The 10,411-nt window shown below is 30.9% G+C and overlaps 1 protein-coding gene across 3 annotated transcripts in view; it reads right to left on the minus strand.

Moving 5' to 3' along the window:
• The window catches only part of ena (ENAH actin regulator enabled), a 50,840-nt gene extending 41,194 nt beyond the window's left edge, over nt 1-9,646 (minus strand). For all 3 annotated transcript variants that reach the window (XM_088236622.1, XM_088236621.1, XM_088236620.1), the window contains exon 1: nt 9,432-9,646. The gene's annotated coding sequence lies outside the window, so the exon portion shown is untranslated. The remainder of the gene's footprint in view (nt 1-9,431) is intronic.
• Nucleotides 9,647-10,411: the final 765 nt, after the last annotated feature.

Consider the following 10,411-nt stretch of genomic DNA (forward strand, 5'->3'; position numbering starts at 1 on the left):
CCGCGTGATATCCGACAGAGAATAGCCTATTTCACACGTATCATCTTAATCTAAATGGTAACATTATGGTGGATTGACATTTATTAGATTTGTTTGTACCTATTTCAATTTGATATTATTTATATTTTTCGTTTTTTTTTTATAAAACTCTATAGTTGATGATTTTAATAAGGATATTTTAATAAAAATATCAATAAAGATTTTAATAATAATATATAAAATATTTTAATAAAAATATAAATACAAAATATTTTTTTTTAAATTTGGTTGACAGACATTGGAAGTAAGAAATCTGAGAATTTTTGAGGATAGTTATCTAAATATTATGCTATCCCATTGAATCACATATAAATTTATTGTATTTTCGCATGTGCATATATTTGTGTATGTATGTGTGTATATATATATGTATTTAATTGTATTTTTACATTTAATGTAAACTGTACTATTTTTTTCTTTTCTTTTGAGCTATAACTGTTTTTCTATTTCTTCAATATTATTTTTATTTATAGGAAACATATTCGAAAACCATATTTGCCGCAACAAATCGGTTTCTTAGAACACGCATTTGCCCATATAGGAACCGATTGCAACATTAGGCATACTAATATTTCTGGCTTGCCGACCCTTCATATACTGAGCCTACTCCCAGTACAAGCAGAATTTTCCAGAGTGTTTTTTGTGCCATTTTTGTAACAATGTATGTATAAACTAATAAATAAATAAATAAAATATATATTTTAAATTGAAATAAAATACAAAATATACATTTTATAAAAAAATATATTGAATAATATATAACTACGCACCTTTTGATTGAATTATTTACTACTAAAATAATATACAACAACAACAACAAACCATCACGCCGTTTCCCCGTAGGGGTAGGCAGAGAGGATAGAACGCCATAACACTCTATCTTGGCATACAGACCTCGCTTCCTCTACATTCATACATCTTCTTATGCACGCACGCCGATTATTCCTACTTTTGACATGTCCATCTTCAAGTATTTGATGGACTTGATCGTGCCATGTCTTTCTCGGTCTTCCTCGTTTTCTGCATCCATCAACATTTGCACCGTAGATCCTTTTAGTCGTTCTTTCGCTGTCCATTCGCTCTACATGTCCAAACCAACGCAGCACCCCTTTCTTAATTCTGTCAATAATGCATGTCTCAGCCTTACACACTTCACGGATCTCGACATTTGTGCACCTACCATACATCGTTTTACCACACATTCGCCCGAGGGATCGCATTTCGACAGCATTCAACCTACTTTCATCATTATTTTTCCAATTCCATACTTCGCTCCCATACATTAGAGTTGGAACTAGAACTCCGTTGTGAACTGCTAGTTTAGCCTCCTGCGATAAACATTTGTTTGCCAAAGTAGATTTTAGTGCACCGTTCACCCTGTTCCCGGCACTCACCCTCCTTTCAATATCTTTATCGGCCTTTCCGTCCCTAGTAAACATACTTCCCAGGTACACAAATTCTTCTTTTTAAGTTAATTATATTATTTGGATATATTATGTCCAAATAATATAATTAACTTAAAAATTAACAATCAAAATGAATAACTTCGTTCCATGAACAATGTATAATCTATCTTTTATTATATTAAAATATTTCGTCATTTATCTATGGGTATGTAAACTTCCCTGTCAAAAATGAAGTATTATGCTAACTTTATCTGTTAAAATGTGTATTTCCCACTGTGTTGTATTTCGCAATGTTTCCTTTCCCACATTTTAAATAATAAAAGCTTAATCCCAATTCCGGTCCAAAAACTCCCAAAACGAACTGTTTGGCAAACGAGTTGTAAATATTTATGTTTCTGTTCCCTGTTAAAATACGTATTTGATCTTATCTCCAAAATATGTTAAGAATAGTATAAAAACTGTAAATGTTGTAAACAATTTACCAGTCTTGAAGATGCCTACTTAGGCGAAAGCGCTCGTTGGTCAAAATAATAAAAAGTAAAACTAAACCAAGAAGTTTCATTGATAAGTTTATTTATAATTTTATCATAATCATTAACTATGGAGATTTATCAAGAAATATCAACAAAAAACATCAATATTACAAATAATATACCATATTTAATAATACAAAATATTTTAATATATTTAATTTATATTTTAATAAATAATAAAATAAAAAAATATGTATAATAAGATTTAAATAAAAACGCCAAGGATAATTTTAAACTATGAAAAACTTATAAAGTAAATTAATTATTGTTTTGATAATAATAGTAGGTACATGGGTACATATTAAAATGGCATATCAGAGAAAACTTATGTTTTTTTGCATTAAAACAAAAAAGACTTCAGATTTTAATTTCAACTTAAAAAAGCATTTATATGACGAAAGTAGACTTCGGTGTTTTATTCACGTATAAAATAGCTCATTGTGATGATTTCTGCATTTTTAACTTCAAAACAGCAAACTCTCTTGTTTTATCCTCCCGGTAGCTCAATCACAAATAACTATCGACGTGATAACAATTTCTCACCATGGTTGTTTATCGTGTTCGTGATCACAATGCAACATCCGTTAACACCTAATATTAAATGCCAAAATATTTACGTTCCGCGACGTATAATCCTGCTGCGCAATCACATATTTGAATTTCACCGGTGTAAATATGGAAAATATTCCGAAACTGCTATTTTTATTTATTATTTATCATGCAATTTATTGCATTTAGCCAGCGCAGCGGTTGGCAAGCTAAGTGTCAAGAAAAGCAGTCATTATTATTATTATTATTGTTATTATGGATAACTTATACAGCGCCATTTTCGTAATAAAATACCTCAAGGGCGCTTTACATAGTGATTCTTTTAAATTTGTAATTTAATTAAAATAATTTATTTTGTTGTCACATGAGTCGCTATAGATTGTGATTTAATTGTCACTTTTTTGTATTAGATTACTATTTTGCAAATACAATATATTGTATTATTTTCAACAGCAAACGCCGATTTTTCGCTAATGAACTGTATTTATTTATGAGGAAAACAAACCGACACGAGCGTTGACTTAGAGATTACACACGCGTTGACTTAAGCATGTTCATTTTTATAAAATTTACATTTGAAGTTTTAACTTCGTGGTTATTTATTATAATAAAATCAATTTGTTTTAAACCACTATTTTTTTTTCCCACCGACCGGTTTCAAAGCAAACAAGCTTCTTCGTCATGGTTAAGTTACGTAAACCTTGACGAAGAAGCTAGTTTGCTTTAAAACCGTTCGGTGAGAAAAAAAAAAAAAAGCTTAAAACCAAAGTTTATTTATTTATATATACGCCCAATGGGCATTTTATTACACATTTATACATAGAAAATTATTATAACAAAATTAGAAAGACTCGGTGGTTTATAGTAGATTTTGTGGGAGTGGAAGCGGGAGAGAGGTGTTAATAATTGAATTTGTTTCAGTGATCGTTTGAAAGAAGACAACTTGTTATCAAAGAAATCAAGACTGGTATGTTTGTTGGCAGACATAAGAATTCTGGACATAGGGGAATGAAAACCATAATTAGTTCTATGGTTATCGGTATGAAAGAGTAAGTTTTGTCTGAGGTTTCTAGTTGGGATATTTAATTTTATTGAGCTCAGTAGTAAGAAAAGTTTGTTATTATTGTTCATTGTAATCGCTCAAATGCTAAGCATGTTTTTAAGCATGTCGATAGTTATTTGTAGTTGAGCTACTGGTGGAAACCATTATTTTCCATTTTTTAGATATTTTTTTTGAAATCTCATTAATTGAAACAATTTTAAGGAACAAATATGGTTTCACGAGTATGTATCATGTCCAAAATACGTTGAAAAAAAAATTGTTGAGTCAAACGTTCGAAGTTATTTTTCTCAGTAAAGTAAATAATGAATTTAGAGGGTTTTACCAGTAACCGACGATATGTAGGGTGCGTATCTCACTCTTGATAAGATATTATTTTATCTAACTCAAACAGGCTGACTGGCTAAGCGTATCAAATTCGCAAACGTGACTACAGTATATCGTTTAATCGTAACCTCGTATGCATATCGAACCTCCGATAAAACAGACATAATATCTCTACTTAAATTCAAAAGGGCTACAAGTTACTTCACAGCGTGTAAATAAATTTTCTAGCACACCCTTTTAAAGTTAACTAAACATATTTATTTAATTTATTTATTTATACTTTTACATTGTTTGTATTCTTTTTTTATACATAATAACTGAGGTGAGCCGTGCCGAGGGAAACATTTTACAAAATGTGAAACATGCCTTAGATTATCTTTTTAACAAAGTTAACATAATAATCATTTTTTAATAAAAATTGATAAAAGCGCCATCTGTGAATAATTAGTTTCGTTTTTTTAATTTGAATGTTATTATTAATAAAACATATAATTCAAAAATTACATATTATATTCCCAGGAGTTATTAGAAACTCATTTGGGACCGTACATAAGAAAAAACATTTTTTGACAAAACATAATATCATACAAATTAATACATCCGAAATAAAAAGATAACATTATTGTATAAAACACCATCTTATATAAACTACATTAATAATTATCAATATCAAAAAGATTTAAGAAATATTTTTAATTGCGACACTTCTGGATTTTGATTCAGTTTTTCGTGTCTTAGCTCATCAGGCAGTTTATTATATTCGGAATGGCCAATATTTTTCAAGGACCAACTGCCAAACTTTGTTGAGCGAAACTTAGACACATGAAGATTCCCTGAATAACGCGTATTGTAATTATGAATATTATGACCAAATGTGTATTTTAAATTTGAGTGAGCAAAAAAGTTGATGATATTTAAAATAGTATTGGTTATATCATGCAGTGGCATTACCTTGAAAGGAAGAATCTTTGTTTGTCGGTAGATATCCTGTTTATTATCGTTTCGAATCACCTTAACGTTAAAATAAAAACTTTTTTACGTGCCAAAAATTAGTACCCATCAATTTTTGATAGCATATGCATGCTCATTGAATGCAGCCCTGTTATAAATAAAAAGTGCTACGGGTTCGTTTTTGTGTCAGTACTTTTGAAAATATTTCAGTCTACAGAGCATGTCTATGTATTATATGTCAATGCGAGTAACTGTAAGCCGTACAGCAGGGTTCGAAAAACACAAAAGAGGGGTAGATGAATGAATGGAATTCAAAAACGTGTTGGTAAAAAAGACGAAACAGCTGGGATACCAATGTACAATGTACATACGAATTGCCGTTGTAAAACCATAAGAAAATGAATAATATTTAGGAGTTAAAATCGTGGGCTCGAGCAATAACAAGGTAACTTCAAAATCAATATACTTTTAAATCATTTAAAAAAATAAAATTGTGATAACTTATATAGCGCTAATTTCGTAATAAAATTCCTCAGGGGCGCTTTTCAAAGTGATTATATAAAGATATTGATTTAATTTTATTATTACTATGGATAACTTATATAGCGCCATTTTCGTAATATAATACCTCAAGGGCGCTTTACATAGTGATTCTATATTTATTTATTTTTTTATTGAAGCTTTTAAATTTGTAATTTCATTTAAACAATTTATTTTGTTGACACATGCTACGGATTTATTCAAATGATTTAGAGAACAAGTGGGTTTTAAGTTTTTTCCGAAACATCACTTCACTTTCACAGCCTCGCACCTCTGCTGGGAGAGCATCCATGCCGTAGGGCCTGCGACCGCAAATGCACGTTCGCCGAATTTAGTGCGCTGTTCGCGTAGAGGTATAATAACTTTTCCTTTCGACATAGATGTAGCTGATCTAAGCGTAAGACGTCTGTCAGCTAGTTCATCTGGAATGCAGAGATTCCTTAGATATTCTGGAGCAGAGTTGTGCAGTGACTTATACATAGGCCAACAGAGTTTGTATTCCACCCTCTGTGGAAAACGTAGCCAGTGTAATTCCCAAAGTAGTAGAGAGATATGACTGAAGTTAGAGATTCCGAAAATAAGTCTCGCTGCGGCATTCAATACAGACTGTAGGCGAGTCATTTTATTCATTTGTAGACCTGCGTAGATACAATTACAATAATCGACTCTAGACACTACAATTTCTCCCTGGACTATGGCATTAAAGCAGTGATTTTACACACTGAATGCTTTTACCATCGGCGTGTTTTCACCGTTTTTTTAAATTTATTTATTATCAACGGATTAAGTCCATTCAAAAAGTGGCCAACGAAAATCTTTATAATACAAACAGGCACAATTGAAATAAAATACAAATAAAAAAATGAAACCTAGGACAAAAATTAAATAATAATTACTACGTCTAGGCAAGATCACTCTCTTAATACCCATACACAATTCCTCTTTCTTCTCTAACTCATATAGTGTCCATGCGGCTCGACTGTGGAATCATCTCCCATCCACCATCAAAGATGTTACTACATTATCTCTATTTAAATCACGTCTGAAGAAACATCTCCTTTCTCTTCCTTAATCTCTCCTCCTTTCCTTTTTCCTTTTTCCTCTTTTTTCCTTTTTCCCATTGAGTAATAGTTTTAATTTATAAACAAATACGTTTATTTCTATTTTTATATTTTTTAAACTTTTTAATCTTTCTTTTTCTATTGAATATGTTCTGTAACTTGAATTATAAAAAAAAACTTTTATTTTATTGGTTGGTTAGAAGAAATTGCCATTTGGCAATAAGCCCGCCAATGTACAAATAACATTGTGTACAAAAAGTTGAATAAATAAAAAGATCTGGTCTATCTTAGTGGTTGTTTAAATCTAGAAAGACTTGCACCAAAAATTCCAGATTTTGTCTCGAGTTTACAATGCGACACAATCGGGACATTGGTGCATGCGAGCCATAGTTTGCGCTGTGCTGATCGAGGTACAGCGCATTATATTTTCGCAACATTGAATGCCACTTATTCCAGTAACGACGGTACATCAATTAAGCCATTTAGTAAATTAAACATAAATATAGAGTCAATGTTATTTCGACGTTTTTGTAGACTTGAGATATTGAACATTGGGCCCATTTCTCCGTGAGTGTAGTCTCCCCTCTCGGGGCCGATCATCCATGCTACTTTTCTAAGCAGACGATGTTGCACCGATTCGATATGATTTATCCGGTCGGCATAGAAGGGAGACCAGATCACGGAGGCATATTCTAAAAGAGGACGGAGAAGTGAGCAATCGAGTGTTTTAACTGTGAACATATTAGTAAAGTCACTAAGATGTCCTGCTAACCAAGCCTAAGAGTTTTAATGACTAATCAATTTAATATTTTTGTAAAACGCAAAAGGTACGTAATACAGATAAGATCAATATTTAGTAAAACGCAAAAGGTACGGTATACGAATACGATAAATATTTTTGAAAAACGCAAAAGGAACAGTATACATATGGAATTCGCTCATAAACAAGTACCTATAGTCCTTAAAATATAGCTTGATTAGAATGACAGCTGTCAAACTAATTTCATTAGTGATGGGAAATTACTGATCACTGATCAAATCGACTTTATCAGTTATTTAATGCAATCATGAAACTCTGTTTCCGAAAATTGATATAAAAAACGCAAAAACAAGCCTATTATAGTGTGTTTATTAACACAATTATTTATAAAAAAAAAGACATTTATACTTTTTTCATGAACAACATCAATATTTTTTATTCGACCGATTTACATTGATCAATTTGTCCCATCTCTAACGTTTCTGCAAAATGATGTAACCTTGTAAGAACGTCGTTAATAATTAGGTTTATTTTAGATTTAAAGCTGATTTTATATATTAATGTTGATTTATGTGTCAAGCATTGTATTAAAGAAATGAATTAACAAGCCAGATACGAATGATTTTTCGTGTGTCAATATAAATAACTCCCTTGACATTACTACAAAGTTATGTCGTATCTTTTTCTGACAAATGTCATTCTAATCAAGCTATATTTTAAGGACTATAGGTACCTACTTATCAATGAATAGTCTTTTTCCAAGCTAATAGCAGGCAAGCCACGTTCGGGCAGGACAACGTCTGTCGGGTCCGCTAGTATATTAAATAATACGATACTGTCATCATTATATTGTTTAATTATTCAGTAATTTGCGTGCTAGCAACGCGTTCTCTACTAGAGAGCGTTTAGAATCTTACCGCTGTAGCTCAATCACAAATAACTATCGACGTGCTTAAAAACATGCTAAGCATTTGAGCGATCACAATGAACAATAATGAACATCCTTAAGTTAACTCAGTCATAAGTCAACGCGTGTGTAATCTATTAAGTCAACGCTCGTGTCAGTTTGTTTTTTATTTTCCTTGTAAATAAATACAGTTTACTGGCGAAAGTTTGACGTTAACTTTACAAAATAATACAATATATTGCATTTGCAAAATAGTAAGGAGTATCTGATACAAAAAAGTGAAAATTAAAAAAAAATATTTTTGAAAAACGCAAATGGAACGGTATACGTATGCGATAAATATTTTTGAAAAACGCAAAAGGTACGGTGTTCAAATAAGACAAATATTTTTTAAAACGCAAAAGGTACCGACAAAGAAAATTTCCTTCTGATACTAGGGGTGCTATTCTGAACCACTCGTGGCACGAGGAAACAGTTTTTCTCATGTATTTTGTATGTAAATACACGAGAAAATACGGCCGCGAGAGCGTTTGGAATACCAGCCTAATATTGCTTAAAAACGAAATCGGTTATTTTTTGCGGTGCGGAAATCGGGAATACGAAACCTCGATTATAGTTAATCATAATCAATCCGACGTGCAGTTGTTTGCACAATATTGGGGAGGAATTTGCGAGAGAGCGAAGAAAAAACTATGTTCAAATAGATTTTTTTAAATGACGAAAATAATTTTTAAAATTTCTACTTGAGGTACGTGGAAGGTGAAATTTAATTTTAAGTTTTTGTTTCATCTCAGATATTTCTTACTCTATGTAAATGTTTATTATTATTATATAAGTATAAACTACTTTTACTTTAAAACATAAAGATCTCCATCTAAGAATAGGCTGAGTTATGTTAGATGGAGACTATTCTAATCAGAGTACGCTCCGTATTCATTTTCTAATTCATTCGTTTTATATAGATTCCCTGGTATTAAATATCTGTACTTATTTATGCAATAAATTTATAAAACAAATATTATTAATCATTACTTATTCATATTTTTCTGTCCCAATATGAGTTTGCTGTAATTCCTGGGAGTATATTTTTTTTTGTATGATTTAATAATTATTGTTAATTATTTTATTTAAGCTACTCATCAAACTTCTATGCCCCTGAATATCTTCATAATAATAAGAAGTAACGAGTTATTAAAAAAAAATAAGTATGAGTAATTTGAAATACAGTAAAATGGATAAATATAAAAAATATATATATAGTAACGCCTTGTCCGAAACAAACCATTGTTTTCAAATACCTCGTAATTGATTTTAAACACAATTCGGAAACTAAAATAATAACAAAGCACTTCACATTAAAACACTTATCAACTAATTGGTAGAAAAAACCGAGAATAACATTAAATATGCATCATAATTGTCAGCGATAAGACGCGGTAAGGCCTAATGTAACGGAATAATTGGCGGAGCACAAAATAACACGTCCTCGCGCTATCAACGATCGCGTCGTACTGAATTCCAGAATTTAATTCTGAATTCGAATTCAGAACGGTGGCATTATTCGATCGGACGGATGACAGCAGCCGGCTAGAGGAATTTTCTTTTATTTTTGTTGTACTGTGTGGTAATTAGTTGGGTCCGATTTATAAATTGATTTATTAATGTACACGGCACCTACTAACTATAGCTGGCGCGTTCGCAAAACTTACACAAGCGCATTTTAAATATACAGGTTGTTTATTTTAAAATCCGTGATGGATGAGAGGGTTGCGTGCATGAAAAAAATTCACAATGGGTTAAGAAAATGTAAGATAATTATACTAATTTATTTTTACACAAGTACAGTTTTTTATATAATAATATTTTGCGTTTATTATTTTCGTCTACGAAATTAATAATAAAAACACTAGTTTTCTGCCGCCATTTTAGGCAGATTTTTTTTCGAGAGTGACACGTTATCACATAAATTTATGACATTTTCTTAATTGATTTTTTCTGTTTTGCTCTAATCCAAAGGGGATTTTATAATACATAGCACATTAGACTAAAATTTAATATTAAAATTTTTAAATCAATATTCTGTACATTGAAAATGTGTTTGTGTAAGTATTACGAACGCGCTAGCACTAGATAATCGACCTATACACGATTATATTAAATAATAAAATATATTTATAAACTAGTGTTTTTTTTAATCCATAGCTAAACAATTAACATACATTATTATATTTTTACTATTAAAAATCGCGTGTATATTTTATTACCATATAATTAGCAT

This window comes from Micrasema longulum, unplaced genomic scaffold (assembly GCF_059751315.1).
Source record: "Micrasema longulum isolate JH-2025_06_02 unplaced genomic scaffold, ASM5975131v1 h1tg001583l, whole genome shotgun sequence".
NCBI lineage: Eukaryota > Metazoa > Arthropoda > Insecta > Trichoptera > Brachycentridae > Micrasema > Micrasema longulum.